General features: G+C 38.7%; 1 protein-coding gene across 3 annotated transcripts in view; it reads left to right on the top strand.

Annotated features, from left to right (window-relative positions):
- The first annotated feature begins 13,813 nt into the window (after nt 1-13,813).
- The window catches only part of vit (vitrin), a 61,147-nt gene continuing 55,598 nt past the window's right edge, over nt 13,814-19,362 (top strand). The window contains exon 1 of one of the 3 annotated variants that reach the window (XM_062974455.1): nt 13,814-13,839. The gene's annotated coding sequence lies outside the window, so the exon portion shown is untranslated. The other 2 variants (XM_062974461.1, XM_008125593.3) reach the window with 2 other exon arrangements.

The following is a 19,362-nucleotide window of genomic DNA, read 5'->3' as shown; positions in this document are numbered from 1 at the left end:
TTTGTCCTCCTCATTCATATTGTTTGAAACATTGCCTTCAGTATCCTCGTTTTAAGAAATTCTGTAAAATAAACTCCAGGAAGGCATGGTCACTCCCACCTAAAGATTCTGCTACTTACACCTAATTAACCATTTCATCACTGCGGGTTAGAAGAAGATCTAAACTATCTGATCTCCTTTTTTTGCCTCTTCCACCTTTGGACAATGAAACTGCCTGCAAGGACACTTCTATGCTGACATGATAAATCCAGTTTTGAGCCTGTATCAAGTTGATCAAATTGCCATGTCTGAAACAAGTTTGAGGCCAGAAAAGTGATTACATTTACCATAGGCCAAATTGGCCTCAAACCAATTTGCAAGAATCAGGTGCAGCACATTTTTGGCTGAACTGGGACTTTCTCAAAGCACTGTATCACTCTTAATGTAAATTGCAGATCTTTTTGACAGTTTGCATTTTGCAGCCATAGTGGCCTCAAGATGATCATAATAAAATAAGCTTTAAATGATTATTCAACAATTGATTTAAGTTTTACTCTTGTTGCGACTAGCAATAGGATTCAGGACTCATGATCTTCCTACTCATAACCTCAGTCAGATTTCATATATGGATTAATATGTAGTTAGTAATAGTTACACACAGAATTTGGAACAGTTTTTTTTATTATTCTCAGTTCAAAGATTCTCTGACTGGGCATGTTGATTGAAGGATTCTGGGAGTTTTATTCCAAAACTATTTTTAAAATTGCAAGGTCTAGTTACATGGCACATTGACATGTCTTTGCAATCCTTTCTCCCAACACAGTCAATTCACTAAACTTTCAAATGCCTTGTAAGAATTTTTGTTGCTTGATGAAAAAGTCACAGCGTGATGTGTTGCACTCTCCAGCAGGGATGTTAATTGGCCTTACAATGTTGTGACAGGGCTGTCTGCCCAGCTGTGTAAAAAAATCAGCAGGAGTCCAGGTTAAGTAGGGAAAGCTCTCCTGACCTGTACTGATTTACTTATAGATACCAAGGAAAAGCTTTATCAAGCAAACTCAACATGCTTCCTTGACAGAGCTCAGCAAAGAGCATTATAACAAAGCAACAGATATGGCCAACAGACCATACAGGTGGAACAACTCTTTCTGTGTGGCTTTCCTGGAAATCAGAAAGTAATGTTTGACATTGCAAATGACATCCAACTTTCTGCATAACAAACTACAAACAAAAGACAGGAACTCCACCATCAAGCATTCTTACTTGGCTGGTTCACATTTTTTTCTTTTACAGAGTTTCACTCAGTTTTTTCTTACTATGCAGTAATGTTTGTCTCTTTCTTTGGTTGCTCACAGAGCATTTTAATGTAATGCTTTAGTGTTGTGGTACATAAATAAATATTATATTCCTTTTCTATCATTTGATATCCAAGGGTACTATCTGCATGAAAAGATTTACATGAAATGTATCTCATCATGGCCACTGATTGTTTTGCTTCAGGGATTCCAAGACATGTCACTTTGCCAAGCCTCTCCTAGCGCTGACCTTTGATAATGAAGGGCATGATGGTTGTGCCTTCCAACCCACCTACCTTCAAGACATACAATTGCATCAGTTGGCAAAGTAAATTTTTCTAAGTTATGAGTTGACAAGAAGATGGGGAGCCAGACTGTAAACATGAATTAGGTATGGTCCAAATTGGAATTGCAAGTCAGATATTTGCACTGGAAGCACTGTGGAAGAGGCTACTGATGACAGGATGGAACAGCTTCAGGAAAACCAAGTCCAGGCTAAGACAGTCTAAGGATATAGGCTGTCAGGATAGAAAAAAGAACTAATAATAAAGAAAAAATCAATGCAAAGTGGGGCAATGAGGGTAGAGTCAATGGTCAGTAGGACAATATACCCTTGATGCAGGACAGCTATTGAGGCATTATTTAGGCACCTTCTCCATCTATGACTGAGGCAAATATACCTGAGTGCTCATAACCTTACCTAAAAATGTCTGTATTTATTGGTTGAGATCCTATCGTACCACTGGTGGAGTGTAGAACTGTCCCAGAATACTGCCTTTGGAGCTCCCACCTGCTGCTTGTCCCGTTTGTGCAGCCATAGACAGGAATCAGCTAGATGCATTGTGCCAGGGTTAGTCTGATGCCAGGTAACAGAGCTACATGTGGGCAACCATGGGCTACAGTTGACAAATATCCTTTGCCCAGCTGGACTTGTTGTATACTTCCTGGCAGAATAAAATTCCCTGGGCTTCACAAAAGCAGCTGAGGATGCTTAGCTACTGCTTTGCCCCTTACCCAATCACTGACTGGCCTCAGTGTGCACCCAGATGTTCACTGGCTGCAATTATATAGGGAAGGGCTGTTGTGGAAAGAATATTGGTTGCCTCCTTGAGCAATATCGAAAAAATAACTTATTGTCAGCTGATCCAAATATTTTGGACATGGAGCAATGGAATGAATGAATACCTCCTTGTCTAAAAGGAGGGGTTTGGATAATTATGCCAGTGCAAGTATCTAAGGGGAGTTTGACAATGGCAGGTCTTTGGGTAAAAGTACTACATATAAGGAAGGCCTTTCTTATGATAGACAAGATCCTATACCAAGTGGGAAGAATATAATTTGCACACATGTGTGTCATTAACAGGATATTCCTCAATAAGCAATTTCCTTCTGCAGTCTTTTGCTTCATTGTAGAGATAGTGGGGAATCTACAACCCTCTTTCTTCAGTGGTCCAAGACCCATGAAGATGGCTTAGGAAACTTAGTATGTTTAGCCTGGAGAAGAGAAGTTTGGGTAGTGACATGATAGGCATTTTAAAATACTTGAAATACTGTCATATTGAAGGTGGAGCAAGATTGTTTTCATCTACTCTACAAACTAGTACATGGAACAATGGATTCAAAATAGAGAAGAGTGGTTCAACAATGGAATATGTTCCCTCAGAGTGTGGTAGAGTCTTTTTCTTTGGAAGTTTTTAAACAGAGGCCAGAAGGCCTCCTGACAGGAGAGCTTTGATTGTGTATTCCTGTGTGGCAGGGGGCTGGGCTGGATGGCCCTGGTGGTCTCTTTCAATTCTGTGTCTCTATGTTCCCAGTATCTAAACGTCCCTTGACTTGGGAAAGGAAGTTCCAGATCACCTTCCAATGAGGAATCTGCCATGGTTTCCCCTGACATGTGTCCAAGTTTGAAGGCTATAGCTATAGGTCAAGACATCTTGTAAATAATGGACAGGACTTGTCATTTCACTTTTCTCTCCGTGGCATGTCTGTAGTGCTGTTATCCTTGTGAATAGGGTTGTGAGGAGCTGAGGTTAAGGGAGTGGGAGGGATTTTCAATTACATTGAAGCAACATGAAAGACTTCACATGAATGCCATTTAGAAGATCTCCTGCAGTGCAGGAAAGCTGGTAACAAATTGCAGAGAAGGCTGGATTAGCTGGCATTTACGTTAACATGAATGAATGACCTCAGCAAATATTGTAAAGCACTCTTTAAGGCTGATGCTTGGGAAGGTGTGTTCAATATACTATCATTCCATCCACTGAGGGATAGAAGAGAAGCCCACAATAGCAGTTGTGTGAATCAACGGCAAGATTCACAAGATCAATGACAATACACATGTTAAAGTCTATTAAAAGTATACCACATTTTTAAAAAAAGTGATCAGAACCCTATTGTAGTCATACACATATGTGAAATATCTGGTTGTACTTTTTGGCCCATGTGCAATGGATTACAACTGGCCCTCCATATTTTCTGGTTTTACTTTTTTGAGGATTTTATAAATACGCCTATGATATCTCTAGGGCTCTCTAGGTCCTCCAGTGCAACTCTGTGAACAATTTCCACCAGCAGCCCCCGGTGGCACATGGGTTAAAACTCTTGTACCCACAGGACTGCTGACTTGAAGGTTGGGTTGCTCACCTGAAGGTTGCCAGTTTGAATCCGGGGAGAGCACAGGTGAGCTCCCTCTGTCAGTTCCTGCTCTCAATGCGGGGACATGAGAGAAGCCTCCCACAAGGATGGTAAAACATCAAAACATCCAGGCGTCCCCTGGGCAACGTCCTTGCAGACGGCCAATTCTCTCACACCAGAATCGACTTGCAGTTTCTCAAGTTGCTCCTGACATGAAAAAAATAACCAATGGCTGACCATAGAGATACACCGAAGGCCTTAGAGATTCCTAAAGAGATATTATTCCAGATAAAGAAACAGGATTTTTATTTTACACTTTCCCACTTTTGTGGGGTTCTTGTGCCCCTAACACTAGCGAATATGGAAGGTGCACTATATTCAGTTTAGGGCCGAGTGGACAGAGTTCATGTACTTGTGTCAATCTTTTAAAAAGAGTAAAACCATTACATCAATTGGATTTACCAAAATCCAACAATTGATTCAATTGGTCTACTGGCTGCAATCATTATTTATTTTATTTTATTTATATCCCACCTTTCTCCTTATGATAGATGGAAGGGTTAAAGGATACAGCATTTAAAATAACCAATATACAATTAAAATACTATTTATTCAAAGAATTAAATGGCATTACAATTAAAAACAAGATTAAAATAATATAAAAATCCTGGATGTGATTTAAGAAAAAAACAACCCTACCACAAACTTTTTCTGTCATGTAGGTTTTCAGCTAAAGGTCTTTAGCAATTCATACGTGTCTTGATTGTCATCTATGAAATATTGGAGGGTATGCCAGCAGGGCTGGACAGTTTGGTGCTTCAGGCAAAGCATCAAATGGCACCTAACTCTTAGTTAAGCAACATTTTTCATAATATCGAATGCTGGTCCAAGAAGAAACCCAAAATGAGTGGTTCTTCCATCTTTGGCAGTAGAAATGTAATGCGAAGAAATATCCACAGTTTGTAAAGAATTACTCATTTTGGCTATTCTGGAAGCTCTGTATATTAACTGGCAAATTATTGTTTTAATTGAGTTTTAAGTTGTTTAATATGACTATGTGTTTTATTCGACTGTATTTTTAAATTGTGTTTTATGTTCTGTTTTTGGCACGTTGTACCATGTGTAAGTCACCCTGAGTCCCTTCAGGGAGATAGTGGCAAGATACAAGAATAATATTATTATTATATTATTATTATTGCCCTGACATACACTATCCAGAATCAGCTATCTGAGGTTGTAGGTCAGAGCCTACCTGAGACTCCTCTCATTGCTTAAGGATGCATCTATATTGGAGAATCAATGCAGTTCATTTTAACTGCAAACTCTCAATGCTATAAACTTATGGGAGTTGTTGTTTTCCAAAGTCTTTGGTCCTCTTTTCGAATGAGTTTTGGTACCTTCCCAAACTACAAATCCTAGGATCCATAAGATCAAGCAATGGTAGGTAAAGTGGTGTCAATCTGTATTACTCCTTCAGTGTAGATGTGCATAGGGATAGTGCATTTATCAGAATGCTGTAACTGAGAACATACTTGGTCTAACATACTTGGTCTGCCCAAAGACCAGTGCCAGAACAGGTTGGCCAGTGCCATATTTAGAAGGTTTTATCCCTTTAACAAGATTTGGAGCGCTGTGTTCAGTCTTTTTAAACCTAACAAAGGAACAGGTATCTTAAAGTCAGCTTTCCAATAAGGCTTTCAAATTCTTTTTTTATCTCTTTAAGCACCTTACGTGGAATTTAAATTGCGAATAGGTGACACCCTTTGTTCATGTCCACTCTGTCTACATAATTAGCTTTGTATTTTCTGAGTGCTGCTAGCCATTCTCATAGTTTCTGAGTTAGATCTCAAAAAGTGCAGCTTGCCAGGGCACGTCTAGTGTTTCTAAATGGCTCTGGAATTTTTTATTAATCTACACGCTTATTTGCAGGTCTCCTAAGAGTATATGCTCACACGGCAATGTGTATAACATATAAATACAAATGTAAGTCAAAATCTGACAGCATCACAGCAATGATATCAAAGTGTAGGATAGTTAAAAATCAGTCCTGAAAAATTAATGAAAATTAAGAATGCTCCTTAGATGTAGACTTACAAGAAAAAGTAGCACAACAGCCAGACTTTAAAACACACATACTATCTTCCGCATAAATGGCACTGCTTCAGTAATGTACCGTGTTTCCCCGAAAATAAGACAGTGTCTTATATAAATTTTTGCTCCCAAAGATGCTCTAGGTCTTATTTTCAGGGGATGTCTTATTTTTCCATGAAAAAGAATTCACATTTATTTTTGAACAAAAAATGAACATTTATTATATACTGTACAGTAGTTGTCATCACAAACCCAGACAAACTGTGAATCCTATCAAGAATTTCTTGTTACTACCATTATTTCCATGTACAACACCCTATGGTACGTACATTTACCGATCCTGCATGCTCTGGTGTTCTGTTCGGCGGGCATGCTTCCAAACAAAAACTTTGCTAGGTCTTACTTTCGGGGGAGGCCTTATATTTAGCAATTCAGCAAAACCTCTACTAGGTCTTATTTTCTAGGGATGTCTTATTTTAGGGGAAACAGGGTAAGGACATACACTTGTAGAATAAATTTTTGGTTAGCAAATAAAGATGTGAATAATGTCTTGATTAGACTGCAATTTATTGTAGTCATCAATACATCCACAACCATGTAAAAGTTAGCTTGGGAGACTACAAGGCATGAGGTGCAGTCCTTTATGAACCAGTATAGTGTAGTGTAGCATTTGGCATGCAGGCATAACATTAGGTACCCCCCCCCCCCAAATATGCAGCCTCTGAAGCCCCATGTATGACTACTCTGTACCTCAAGGAGGGTCAGCGAGGCAGCTTATGCCCCCATGGCCAGACACAAAGAGATCCACTAAAGTCCATTGCAACACAGAGATCCACCAGAATCCATTGCAGATTTCAGTTGTGCTGTAATCATTTCATGTCTGGCTATGGAAATTTAGCCCGGTGCTTCTCCAAACCTGCCCAGGGACTAAATATTAGGAAAACATCCTAAAAGTAAGAGCTGGTAAACTGTGAACTATGTTACCTGGGAGTGTGGTGGAGTCTCCATCTGTTATGTGATTTCAGCTCGGCTAAAACTGTGGGTTCGAGGCCCGAAGTGCAAAGCTACCAAAGGACCAGATACAGAGCCGGTCCAACAATGAGGCGAATTAAGTGGTCGCTTGGGGAGCAAAACATACGGGGGCACAGTCGAGACTGCTTTTTCCGTTGATTTGTTGTAAAACATGATGTTTTGGTGCTTAATTTGTAAAATCGTAATGTAATTTGATGTTTAATAGGCTTTTCCTTAATCCCTCCTTATTATCCAATATTTTTGTTTTTCCAACACTTTTATTTTTCAGTTATTGGTTTTTTTTGGGGGGGGGGGGGTCGCCAAAATTCTGTTCGCCTACACTTGAAAAATACCTAGGGCCGGCTCTGACAAGATAAGATACAGACAGGTTGAAGGCAAAATCAGATTTTCTCAAAAAACACATTTGTTTGAATTTTCACTTAGGCTATGGTACCTGTAGAACTCTTCTCCGGGACTTCTTTTTAAAATAAATTGATTCTTTTCCTGTCAGCTTTTTTCGCTGTCCAACTTTCACATAGAAATTAGAAATCCTATTGCCCAAATGATTCTGAATGTAGTATTTAATTGTTTCTTTAGATTTTAGGGTTTTTTTTCTTGTTCCTTTCAAATTTAAAGCACAAAGCAGGCAAATCGTAACAATAGAACAACAGTGTATTTGCCTTGGACCTAAAAAAGAAATGCCTTCCAACAATGCCGTGTCATTTGCAATTTGTCGGCCTCCTTAGTTGTTTCTGATTACTTGACCACAGACTTCATTTTGATCAAGGACTGAGCTGTCATGTAGAAAATCTTCCACTATGTCTATGTCTTTAAGCATCTAGGGTCATTGTTTTGGACTTTTAAATATTGAACTGTAACCTTCTAAATATTCAACTTATTTTGCACTTTTAATGGATGAATTTCAAAAACAATAGGAGCACACTTTTCACCCTTTTTGTTAGGGGTTGTTCAAGCCAAACTTTTCCAAAGAATGAAGTTATTCTTAGCTCAAGAGGACCACCCAAAAGAAAAGAGGACATATATCGTCTGGATAATAATGCGGAGAGCTTCAAAGCAGGAATTCTGGATTGTACCAAGCATTCATTAAGATTCTCAAGGTGGTTCCTTACACAGCATCTCTCTTTTACTGTGTGTACCTTGTCCCCTTTAGAGAAGAAGCCAACATGTCAAGCTCAGTTTATGTGAACATTTTAGACAACATTTCCCTCTTGAGAGTCATGTTATAAAACTGTGCTCATAACACCATTACAGGCAACCTAGGTGGGTTAGGTCATGCTGTATCATCCAGCTTTCTCCTCCACCACCCATGTTGGTTAGGAAAACTGGGGAGTGTTCTCAGCTGAAGTATGCAGATTTTCAGAGCAGGGAACGTGGCAGATTTTCATAAGAGGCTTCTTATGAAGCCTTGGAGCTATCTTGAAATCAGAAGAGAGAAATAAATTAATCTCTCTGTTGATCGCATTGGCTGAAGAGACTGTTTGAAAATGTGTAGGTGCCAATGCTGCACTATGGTTCCAGCATGTTCCCTCCAGGAAAAAACCCTGCATTTTGTTTAATCCCCAGAGCCCCAAATGAAGTAGCCAGAAATAAGTCTGCTACAGAGAGCATCTGTTCAGTTTCATGGAAGCCGACTCTAAGTAGTTGTTGCTGGCACTGCCTTCCTGCTTTGGCAGCTTGGTGCCACATGAAATCTCAGCAGCAGTACTGTTGGAAAAGTTCTGAGGCACAGCACAAAGAAAAACTGTTATTGGGATTATATTTTATAGGCCTAGTGTTACACCAGTGGGCAAAGCTAATGGTAAAAGTCACTCAGTATCAACAGTAAATCATTATTTATTTATTTATTTATTTATTATTTGCGGTATTTATATACCGTCCTTCTCAACCCCGAAAGGGACTGAGGGTGGTTCACAGTGTTAACAACAATTCAATGCCTTCGATAAAAAACAGTATAAAACATCAAAGTTGACCTTCCCCTAATAAAACATTAAACATTATTGAACATATCACATAAAATAACATCATATATCACACAAACACATAGCCATTGTCTGCCTCTTCTTTGTAGTGTACTTTCTCACTTTGTTTTCATACCTAAAGAACACATTGTTTTACATTTTTATTATGCTTAAGCTGTTTTTTTTATCATTGGATTGCTGTATGTTGTATGCTGTATGTTGGTATTGAATGGGAGATAGAGCGGTTAATAAATAAAGTTTTGTTATTGCTTGTTGTGGTGGTTGTTGTTTCAGGACCGTGAAAGAGTCAAAGTCTGATTAACTGCCTGAGTGCTATAGTCACTTGTTTTAAGGTAATTCCTCTGCTCCACTAATGTGTTTTCTGTCACCTGCAATGAGCAGCTCTATGTGGATAGCTAGCTATATGATACGTAGATTTCAAATTGGATGAGCAGGCATTGGCTATCCTTCCTCTTAATTTACACAATAGTCCTACTGTATAAAAAGCTTTCCAAATTTGAACCTATTTGAAGGTGCTGATAAGTACCATACTATTTCAACTATACAGTGGAAAGGAGTACATATAATGAAATGCCTTCTGTGATATTGTCTAATGGTCTAAAATCTGTTGTTTGGCTCTAACTGAAGTAGACCCCCAAATCAATTCTTTGAGGAGGTAACACATTCAGCTGAATGACTAGAACTCAAGATGCTGCATTAAACATCTTACTTGCAGGAAAGACTTGTTTTCTTTCTTCACTTGGAAGAAAGCATATAGAGACCCATTCTGGATCAGGTCCATCATTCCTGGGAAGGAGACGTTTCAGCCTTCTGCACCCAACACAATCAGTACCCATATCCGCAGGACCAAAGGACCAAAGGCAGTATGGATGTAAACCTCTCTTGACCATGCATGATAGTTCTAAAGTAGAACAGCTCTGGCATGTTTACTTGCAAGGGGTTTTTTGTTTTGTTTTTCTGAAAGATTTTTTCTTCATCCTATTATGTAATATCAACATTCTTTGGTATCTGCTGGGGTTTGGTTCCAAGACACACACATCCCACACACCATGGTTAGCGAAATACATAGATGCTCACATCTCACTATATACAATGACGTAGTAAAGTGGGTTTTTGTTTGAATGTTTTCAGCTGTGGATGGTTGAATCCATGCACAGGCTGTACTTTTATTTCTGCTGTTTGGACGGTAAGGTTGGAGGCCTGATCTCCTTCTCCCTCTATTGGCCAAAAGGGAGATTGCTTACCTTTTTGGATCATTTTGTCCCATAATGTTTCTGGTCTTGCATTTGTCAAACACATTACAACCCTCCCCCTCCACACACACACACACACACAATCTCTGCAATGCTGAATGATGAACTGCATTCAGAATGGAGAATATTCTTAGAAAGAGAAAGGTCAAAAATCTCACTACCAGCATGAACACAAAAGGCCTTGGATGCTGGCAAAATTTCAATATTTAGAGTGGTTTCTGTTTTCTTATCTCCTATCAACCTTCATTATTCAGTCATTGGATTAGTTGAAAACAACTAATGCTTTATATTTAGCATCCTTGTATCACAGACCTTGGAAGGAGGTTTTTTTTTTTAGGGAAAATTGAAAGCAGTTATTATTATTATTATTATTATTATTATTATTATTATTATTATTATTATTATTATTATTACACAGCAAACAAGATAGATATGCTGGATTTCGTGTCACAAAATCACAAGTCGAACACTTCCCAAGTGTCTAGGACTGTGTGATGTATTTTCGGATGATGCGTGCAGATCCCAGCAGGGTGGCCTTTTGCAGTTGGCAGATCGTAATTTTGTCAATGTCTATTGTTTCCAAATGCCGGCTGAGATCTTTTGGCACGGCACCCAGTGTGCCGATCACCACCGGGACCACCTGCACTGGTTTCTACCAGAGTCTTTGAACTCATTATTATTATTATTATTATTATTATTATTATTATTATTATTATTATTTGGATGACATCTCTGGAGGATTTTGGTATGTATTATTTATTTATTTACAACATTTATATTCTGCTCTGCTCACCCCGAAGGGGACTCAGAGCAGCTTACAAGTTATATGTGCATACAATATATATTATTAGCAAGTACAATATTAGTATTATATATTACTATATTGTACTATACCACTCTACTGCAATATTATTACTAATATTATTAGTAATATTTATTGACCATGCTACCTTTCTCATATGTTGGAACTGAAATAAGGATACTCTGAACCCACTAATAACTGAACAATGGTAGAATAATGCTCTGAGAGCCACAGCATCATCCTACTGTTGCTCCCTTAACAGGACAATTATAATCACTCTTCTCAGCAGTATCTTTCCAACACTGGCCCGCAGAGCATTCAAAAACCCATGGATAGACTAATGTGGTGCACACCTCTTGAACCAAAAGACCTACTTAATCAAAGATAGCGATTTTTCAGCAGTGAGGGTTATTTTTAAAAGCCAAGACAAAGCTTGTTAAAGGATAAACTGAAGGAACGTTCCCTCAGCGATGACGAGAGTCAGTGGAGCTTTGCTTGGTGCATGCACCAGATATGGGCAACACCCAGACTCACCAACGCAGCCTCTGAAGTTGGCACCCTCCATTTAAGCTCCCAAGAGTTTAACAAGATGCTTGTGGTGTATAATAAACACAAAACTCCTCACATGCAAAACACACATACACACACACACTGCCTGAACCCAGCCCTATGGCATTTCCTGCTTCCAAATTTAATGGGCACTATACAACTCCGGGCTTTTGCTGCTCACAGTAGTTAAGTTATAACATGAAATTTGTGGGCATTTTAAATTCTAAATACAGAACAAAGAAAAGCGTCATCTAGGCAAAATAGGTCTCAGAAAATATCCTTTGACAGACTACTACATGCTCACCAGTGCCCATTGCTCTAGGATTATATAGTGAAGGTGGAGTGACCCCGTTTATCATTTTTCAGCAGTCTGATGAAGTAAATGAAAATATGGAAGTATTGCCAATGTTCCAAAATTTCAAGCAAGTGGTTTCTGAAGGAAGCTAGTTATTTTCAAATGACTTATGTAGCACACATTACATTGGTTATCCTGTCTTCCTGTTATCTTTGTGTTAAAATAATTCATCTCATAGGCTCACACTGTCTGCAAAACTTTCTTATTTACATTTGAAAAATATGCTGCAGTGGTTTTCAGCTGCTAAGCCATCATTTTACCTATCCTCTCATTGCCATTATATTCACCAGGAAAAAAAACCTGCACAAGTTCTAACTAGCAAGAACACACAAATTAGGAGTTATTTATTTATTTATTTATTTATTTATTTACACATTTCTATCCTGCCTTTCTTACCTGAGGGGACTTACAGATCCAGCAAAGATTCAATGCCAATAAAACAACAATACAATACAGTAAAACATAGAGCAATTAAAAACAATTTACATTAGGCATTAAAACACATTAAACAATATACAAAACTTAAAACATATGAAGTGCATAAATCCATTTGTCCAAAAACCTTGTGCATAATCCTTGAACCAGGCCATGTCAAAGCCATGAAAAATTTATTTGTTAAATACTTGTGTGCATAGTCAGGTCTTTAGCTTCTTTCTACTGCAGCAGTTTGCTTTTACCTGAACCTACTGGAAAGGACAAATTCAGTTTCCTCTTCTTGTCTTTGCTCTTCCTGAGTTACTATGCATATTGCTGCAACTGAAAAAGAATAAAGAAGGAGGAAGAGATAGAAACTGGGCGCACATCTACATTCATCACTTCAGATGGTGTGAAATTGGCAGGGAAGGAAGCAATTTCATTGTGTAGATGGTTACATGTGAAGTCCTGGAACCAGTTCAAGGCTAGGAGATTGGCTATCTGTAAAGCAGAGGCTAGCTTCAAAATGTTTCCAGGATCTGCACTATCTGTGGCTTCTTAGCCATGGAGGAATCAGGTGGGGTTTTTTTAGTTCTTCCTTAGTGCAATGCACAGGTGCCAATGCACCTGTCCCTTAATCGGTTTCACCTTGCAATATGGTTTACACAGAAGTGTACTGATGTGCATCATGGATTCTATTTCGGAGTATCCCCTGACTTTGCTTATCCTGGTTTAACATCCTTCATGTGCACTGCTGCACTCTATAATAGGGTGTATCATTTAAACATTGCAGGGTTGTTGTATGGTTGTTGCAGGGTTGTATGTTTTGGGCTGTGTGGTCATGTTCCAGAAGTATTCTCTCCTGACGTTTCACCCACATCTATGGCAGGCATCCTCAGAGGCTGTGTGGCATTTAAACATTGCGCTCTCAAGTTGCCTTCAAACAGCATTAAGATGTGTTTTGGGACTTTTTAAAACCTGACGAAAAAGTGGCCTGACAGAGGCTTCATCAAGTCTGTCACTACCAAATCAAGACAGTGGAAGGCCATGCCCTCCTCTCAAATTTTCTAATCTTCTTGATGCATTTGAAGAATGGAAAGAGCAGGGTGGTCCTTTTGTGATGGTCTCATTCATTAATTTGCATGTAAGCATCTGTATGTCTTTCATCTCAGAATGATTAGATTCTAATCAGTATGCTATTTGTAATTCTTCTCTTATAAAGAAAGTCCTAAGCACCTCATTCAACACCATTAAAATAAATGCCTACAAAACTTCACTGGGTGGAACCAAGATAAAATCTAGGCAATCTAAGCTTTCCTTAAGCCTTGACACTCCTGATAAAATGTTACATGCCAATTTAGTTCCCACATTTTTTTTAAAAATCCCAACTAGGGAAAAAAAGTGGGAGGGAGAAGAAATTTAAAAGAGCACCGCCTAATCCAGCAGCTACATCAATGTAAGGAGCTCTATGTTTGTGGTGGGAGACAGAAAGAGAGAGAGAGAGAGAAAGGGAGGGAGAAAGAGAATTTAAGGTGTCTTTCAAACTACCGGGAGCTTGACGGGAATGTTTGATGGGTGGGTTTTCTTTCCTGTTTTTTGCTTGTTTCTGATTCTTTAGATTAATGTTGTCATACGTTTGTGGCACAGAAAATTCAGAGAAACTAATCCAGGCATACTGTTTGGAGGAAAGAGATTTAAACTATTACACACTCCAGCAAGGTAATTGTGACAATTTCCTTACGATTCTTTTGTATCTCTGCTTTTGTAAGGGAGAGAGTGGATAATTCTGTATATAGGATAATAAGATATTTTGTATGCTAGGATGATGTCCTTAAGTGTCTTTAAAGCAGAATTGTGATATGAATTCCATCATTTTGTCCATTGCGATGTAGATTCCAGGCATTGTGAACTTTTCTGCAAAGTATGCATGGATGCGCACACACAAATGCTTTAATTACTTTTAAGTTCTTCTTCATTGTGAATGTGTGTAACACTTACAAATCTATATCCTTCTCAGGAGTCAATTTGATGCACCCCCTTTTCTCTTTCCCTTTAGTGACTAGAGTTAGTTGCTTAATGTTATTCTTGTTGCATGCCTTTAAGTAGAATTGTACAAATTCTGCACTCATTTTCTACTTTAATCTATCTTTTCTTGATTTGGCTCTCCAGGCTTCTCAGTGGAGATTATATAACTTTGGGAAAAGCGTAAAAGAGGGATTGATAAAGCAATGTTTGCATGCACTGGGATAGCCTATCCCCCCGCCTGCCCCCAGCCATCTCCACCAATGCCCAAATATCCCTTTGTGTTGAATGGCTGCTGTGCTATTAGACTTTGAAGAGGTCTAACATTATCAAGCCTGTCCCAGCAGCTCACCTTCTCCCAGGGAGATTGGATTCTTGATACGTCTCTGCAATGTGATTTGTGCCAAACCAGTAGCAACATGTTCAAACTTCCCCAAAGACCTTTTAGAGAAGGAAAGAAAACATTCTGAAAAGTTGCTGATATTTGTGGTCACTTCGAGTGCAAAATAAAGCAGTGCAATTTTGGAAGTGGGGGAATTCCTTGACGACAATATTTCTCCTTCCTTTTTCTTTTTCTTTTCTTTTTCTTTCTTTCTTTCTTTCTTCTCCCTGCCCCCACACAGTAATTGGAAAATCAAACAGGTTCCTGAACGGCAAATCCGAATGCAGCTAAAATGTCATCATTCATTAGCATGTCAAACTGAAGCAAAAGGAATTCAGTCAAGTCACAAGATTTTCCAGTGGAATTTCACAGCAAACATAATCAGACAGCTTGCATTTAAGCTGTGCCATAGTGAAATAATGTTTAAATGTGTAGGGTTTTTTTCTATGCAGGACCCAGAGTGACTTCCTGCAGCCCTTTAGGCAGACAAGAATGTATTTCAGCATCCAGCTCATTGTTAGATGAAACAAAACAAATAAAAGCCATGATTGAAATGACAAAGTAAACAAATATAGCTGGATGATACAACAGTACTATTTTCTGAATACAAATTGCTGCCCAATTTTGAATGGACATGGATCTAGTTTTATTTTAATGTGATTTTATCAGTAGTTTGGTAGACATGAAGGATCTGGTATAAAAAGGAAATGTATTTGCCTTTCCAGGTAAATAAGTAAAACTTTTTAAAATGACTCAAAAATGAGCTAAAATTAGCTATTAAAGCAAAATGATTGGATTATGTGTGAGAGTGCTGTACAGATCAACACACACATACTAGATAAAGATGAAACATAGTAGGTAGAGTGTGTATTTTGGAAAGTCTCTTATATTGTAAGATTGGCTAAGAGTTGAAACAAATGATCTGGGCTAATATTAAATAGACAATTAATTTATCCCTAGTTTATCTACTAAGTATATCAATTTATTGTTAACACCATGCTATTTGCATTTATTCTCTTCTTGCTTTCCTTCTTCAATGTGGATAATTGTTGCCTTGATGTATATCTCATCAATGCCTGAAAGAAAAACATTTTCTTTGATACTGGAGACAATCTAAAAGGAATCTAATTGGGGCTTAAGGTCTATTCATGACTGCTATCAACATATGCTTAAAGTGGAATGGGGTGGTGGTGGTACTACATTCTCCACATGGGTGGCATCTTTTGTTTAGACTGGTGACAAGCTCAGCCAAAAGGATAAGATTATCCTGATTCTTTGTTAAGCTGCATATTTATATCAGAGCCAGGGATCCTGTGATGCTCCAGATGTTGCTGGACTCCATCATGCTGTATAGTGTGGTCATCATATTTTTACAGCTGCATTTCTATGGGGAAATAATATTATCATCTGGCCACTTTTTGTCTGACTAGACATCATGACTAGAGTTGATGGGAGTTATGATACAGTAGCATCTGAAAGGCTGCAGTTTGTTCTGTTTCGTCAGGATAGTGGGATTTGAAAATAGATGCAAGGCTTGTGGATATGATGCCTGACTTTAAAATGCCCTTTAACCTTTCCCCAGCTTCAGAGCCACAAGCGCTGTTTGGTTGTAATTCCCATTATCCCCAGTCTGCACACTGGATAATCAAAATTGATTATAATTGTTGAGTAATAACATCTGGGGACCCAAACTGAGTAACAACTAAAGAGCACTGAGCACTGTTAAAAAGGTATAGTTGACTCTGTATCCATGGATTCTCCATCCATGGATTCAATGGCATTCAATGGCAACCGTAAAACTGATGTGGCCCTGAAATGAACTGCCACCCCTGTTTTAAGGTCTGGGACTAGGTGGAGATTGTGTGGCCTTCCAGATTTTGTAGGAGTACATATCCCAGCATTCTTCTCCATTGGTGATGCCAGAAAAGACTAGAAAAGACTGTTAGAACTTATAATCCAGCAACATCTGAAGGGAGATCTAATTTCATATGATTAAGTTGCCTTTCCTGGAGCCTTCCAGAAGACATGGTTCACCAAGCATGCAAAAGTCCAGTCTGGAAAGTCTGAAAGAACTGAAGGCAGAAAGAGTTGAAGGCCACCAAAATTCTAAACTTCAGGCTTACTATAGAGGAAGGAACTGACAAAACCACCTCTGAGGGCCCTTTTACACATGCTTAAAAACCCTGAAGAAACCAGGATAAAGGTGATGTGGCTAAATGACATTTTGGGAAAGTGCATGCAGAATTGGGTTAACAGCTGAAAAGCACATGTTTAAAAGGTGTGCGTAAAAACCCGATTCCTACCAAAAATGCACATCTTTGCATGACTGCATATCCCTGCAGTCATGGAAAACATGTTACTTCCTTCCCATCCCCTGCCATGGACTGCTAGTGCATATGTGCATTTTAAAAGCCAGAAACAGATGATTGGGCTGTCAAAAAATGAAGTCAAGGACACTCAGGTAGCTAAACAGAAGCACTGTTGGAAAACAATTACAGTTAGAACTCTCTGCAACGATTCCTTTGTTCTGATCCTACAATATTAAACAGAGATTGAATTTACAGTTGGATGAGGGGAAAGAATAAGAAATCTGCTTGTGTGTACATTTAGATCTCTGCATGAACACATATGAGATCCAGCACATCTCAGAAAGAATAAAGAAACAACTTCTGCCAGATGTCCACCATCCACTACAAATGGTCCCCTGGGATGGTGGGGGACCATTTCCCAGGACTGAGAAGTCTGTGTCTGGACTTAATGTCAGGTCCCACAATTTTAAACCCACTTTTTAAACCCGCATTTTGACACTCTCTTGAAATGCCCTAGGTTTTTCTTCTCTAAGAAAACCCTATGAAATTTGTGTACCCACCCTTAATCGATAGGTCACTTGAAGGCAGATGCCCATAAATTACAAGTCCCAGGATTCCATGGGATGGGACCATGGCAGTTAAAGTGCTATACAGTATTCCCTCACTTATCGGAAGGGTTATGTTCCAGGAACCTCCGCAATAAGTGAAAATCCGTGAAGTAGGGACGCTATCTTTATTTTAATATTTATACCTTATATTTAGTAGTTATACACTATTTTAAGTCTTTATCAGTTGATAAATTGCCTCCTTTTCCTCCCATTGCCGCTTGGGCTCCTTTTCTCTCCCTTGGCTTCTCCTTCCTCCCTTCTATAGGCTGTAAATTGTAATTTCTTATGATTTATAATAGTCTTTTAGAGTTTCTTGAAAAACTCCAAAACAGGGAATCCACAAAAAGTGAACCGTGAAGTTGTGAGGGAACACTGTAATTGCATGATGTAAATAGGCTTCTAGATCTGCTTAGCTTCATCAGACTTGTTGTATCATATTCATTTTGAGTCATTCATAGGTATAAATCCTTTAAATGGTGTTAGCTTAGAATGTTCACATATTTGTATGAACACATTTTAACATTTTCACTGGTTGTAAATAGATTTTTCTGAGAAGTATATTTTGAACAATGCTGAATACGCTGAACCCAATCCAGTATATGTTTCTCCCACATGAATTCCACTAGAGAAAAATGCTGTGATTGTGGGAGCAATGGCTGGGAACTTGTGCTCAAGTATTATTACTGGCAAAGTCAAGGCAGTACATTCCTCTGCCTAGAACCATTTGGCATCCAATTAATCTAACAAATTGTTAATGTCAACTGTTTCTATATTTATGTTTTATTGTCAAAATGTATATTTCTAATCAAGAAACATTCATTGTATGATGTTTCTGCAGGAATCAAAACATTTAACAAGCTGAAATCTCCTTAATTGTACTAGCTGAACTCTTTGGGAACTCTTTGGCTCCTTCTACATTGCCATATAATGCAGTTTGAAATTGAATTTTATGGTTAGTGTAGACTCGTAATGTAGTTCAATGCAGTTAAATCAACATTTTCAGCGTAAGAGAGAGGCCTTTATAAGATAGGTGCACTGCTCTAGAGGTAAATTCTGAATGTAGGCTTTCCCTTACCCATATACCCAAGGGCAGTCCCAAAAACACAGCTCAAAAAACTGTGGCTATTTTAATATTTTAATATTTTGCTGTCCTTGGCAAAACACAAAGCATTCTCCTCATCCAAGTATAAAAGCTAGTTGTCAAATTAATTTTAACTGTTGTTTTAAAGAAGGTCAATGTGTGCAGATTTTTTTTATTGAGAAAATGCAAGTCACTTCTGGTGTGAGAGAATTGATCGTCTGCAAGGACGTTGTCCAATGTTTACCATCCTGTAGGAGGTTACTCTCATGTCCTATGTGTACAGATAGTTACTTATCGGTATACAGTATTCCCTCACTTATCGCAGGAGTTACATCCAGAATAAGTGAAAATCCACAAAGTAGGGACGCTAGGCTTCTCCATAGGAAGGAAGTAGAAAGAGTGAGGGAGGGAGGGAGGGAGGGAGGAAGGAAGGGGAAAAGGGAAGAAAGAGGCAGGGGAACATGGTGCTGCCTCCTTCTCCTCCTGCTGCCGTTTGGGCTTCTTCACCCCGCCGCCTGGACCCGACTGAGACCACCGCCACTGTAAATCATATTTTTTATGATTTATAATATTATTT

This window comes from Anolis carolinensis, chromosome 1, assembly GCF_035594765.1.
Source record: "Anolis carolinensis isolate JA03-04 chromosome 1, rAnoCar3.1.pri, whole genome shotgun sequence".
NCBI classification, from domain to species: Eukaryota; Metazoa; Chordata; class Lepidosauria; order Squamata; family Dactyloidae; genus Anolis; species Anolis carolinensis.
The sequence above is the reverse complement of the archived record's forward strand: the minus strand, read 5'-3'. Positions and strand labels throughout refer to the sequence as shown.